Source organism: Chiloscyllium plagiosum, unplaced genomic scaffold, assembly GCF_004010195.1.
Source record: "Chiloscyllium plagiosum isolate BGI_BamShark_2017 unplaced genomic scaffold, ASM401019v2 scaf_14318, whole genome shotgun sequence".
NCBI classification, from domain to species: Eukaryota; Metazoa; Chordata; class Chondrichthyes; order Orectolobiformes; family Hemiscylliidae; genus Chiloscyllium; species Chiloscyllium plagiosum.
In genome coordinates this window covers 1,055-3,312 of record NW_025209652.1, presented here as the reverse complement: position 1 = coordinate 3,312, position 2,258 = coordinate 1,055, and the positions used below count along the sequence as shown (strand labels likewise).

The following is a 2,258-nucleotide window of genomic DNA, read 5'->3' as shown; positions in this document are numbered from 1 at the left end:
CTGACCCTCACCCCCCCAGCCCTTCCCAATGCCCCCTCCCCAGGACCCCCCACCTCCTCACACGCTGCCCCTTACCTGATTGGCTCAATGGGCTGTAGTCTTTTGGCCCTGACCTCTGGGGTTAGCTGCTCCCATTTAAAATGGAGGCTCCAGTCGAATCCTGGGGAGACAGAACCAGGGCAGCCAATCAGGGAGCAGCCCCTGAATACAGACATGGGAGTGACAGCCCCTGCCCAGGGGGTAATGCTCGGGTCACATTGCTAAAGAGATATCCACGTTGCTGCTGTGAGTATTTGTTCGCCCATGAGCCCAGCGCTGTCTGCCTGCCTGACTCTGAGCTCTGTAACAGCTGCAGCTTTCGGCAATGTGCCACCTGGTGGGACTATAGCAATGATTCTTCAGCTTAGTCCCTGCCAGTAATTTAAATATCTTGCCATTCCTCTACTCAATCCAAGCTGCACCGTTTAAAATCTTCGCATTGTCCCATTGGCTCGCTCGCCGCATCAGCTCTCCCCTTTACCCATGACCATTTCAGGTCATAGCAAACAGGCCATTCTGCCCCTCAAGTCTGCTGTACCTGTCACTGACATCACGGCCTACCCTGTCCTGATGTGCCTTCAGCATCCTTCTCAATCCAGCTTTGACAGTGCTCTGTGGTAAAGATTTCCACAGGTTTCCTAACCTCTGAGACATCTGATTCAGCTACAGTCTCTACGTTGGCCTATCCACTCCCTGTACACAGCCTTTGAAGCCGTCCTAATTCCTTGCTGTGCGTCCACACTGACACAGAGTGGACAGGGCTTCCCTGACCCCTCTGTACAGCAGCAGCCTGTAGTTACTTTCCATTTACATAATATTCCACGATTCTAATCTTGCTGCCAAACTGGAGAATCTCACATGATCCCACTTTGTATCGCTAAACCTTGGCATGATTTGACGAACTTTCCCCCACTCATTTAACCTGCCTATATCTGTTTGCAGACTCTATCCTCACAACTGACTTCCCCGCCCCCCGTCAGCGTAACCTCAGTAAGTGTGGCTACAAACTGTATAGTTCCTTCGCCCAAGTCATTAATGTAGATTCTAAATTGTTGAGGCTCCAACACTGACCCATAAGTCCACAAGGTACAGGAGCAAGATGAGACCACTCAGCCCACTGAGTCTGCTCTGCCATTCGATCATGGCTGATACATTTCTCAACCCCATGCTCCTGCCTTCTCCCCGTAACTCCCTCTGGTACTTCACCAGTTAGGGCCTGGAAGTGATCCTGTTGTCCCTGTTCCCTGTTGGTTGGCATCACCCACTCACTCTCTAACCACTGCAACTCTTACCCACGTTTTCATCAACTCATTTCTCCCAATGGTTTCTCTCTGAGCAACTACTCCACAGCAAGGACTGTTGATCCTCCATCAGTGACCTACTCTGGCTCTCTGTCCTGCTCAACGGCCAAAGCAAATTCCTTGGAGTCATCAACAAATTCCATCTAAGCTGCACCTCACCCAAACTTGGTTCCTTCTTTCTAATACAGTTCCTCCTACATCACCCTGAAGTCCCCCGAGCCTGATCATCGGAACGTGTCCCATGACCACCCCCCCTCACAACTGTCAGTGGAACATCCATTACCTCGTTGCCCCCTTGAGAAGGTGGGGGTGAGCTGCCTTCTCGAACCGCTGCAGTCCACCTGCTGTGGGTTGACCCACAATGCCCTTAGGGAGAGAATTCCAGGATTCTGACCAAGCGACAGTGAGGGAATGGTGATATATTTCCAGGTCAGGATGGTGAGTGGCTTGGAGGGGAGCTTGAAGATATTGGTGTTCCCATGTATCTGCTGCCCTTGTCCTTCTAGATGGAAGTGGTCATGGGTAGATAGTGCACACAGCTGCTACTGAGCGTCAGGGGTGGAGGGAGTGGATGTTTGTGGATGTGGTGCCAATCAAACAGGCTGCTGTGTCCTGGATGGTGTCAAGCTTCTTGTTGGAGCTGCCCCCATCCAGGGCAAGTGCGGAGTATTCCATAATACTCCTGACCTTTGCCTTGTAGATGGTGGACAGGCTTTGGGAAGTTATTTGCTTTGGGATTCCTAGATTTTGACCTGTTCTTGTAGCCACTGTATTTGTAATGGCTAGTCGAGGTGAGGTTTTGGTCAATGGTAATTCCTCGGATATTGATCAGGGATGGTTATGCCACTGAATGTCTCACTGGAGATGGCCTGGCATTTGTGTGGTGTGAATGTTATTTGTCACTGCTTACACCGCACC

The 2,258-nt window shown here is 51.1% G+C and overlaps 1 protein-coding gene across 1 annotated transcript in view; it reads right to left on the bottom strand.

Moving 5' to 3' along the window:
• The window catches only part of LOC122546807 (polypeptide N-acetylgalactosaminyltransferase 14-like), a gene marked incomplete at its 3' end in the record, with an annotated part of 8,359 nt that extends 8,203 nt beyond the window's left edge, over positions 1-156 (bottom strand). Inside the window, exon 1 of the mRNA XM_043685435.1 lies at positions 76-156. The remainder of the gene's footprint in view (positions 1-75) is intronic.
• Between the last annotated feature and the right edge of the window lie 2,102 nt (positions 157-2,258).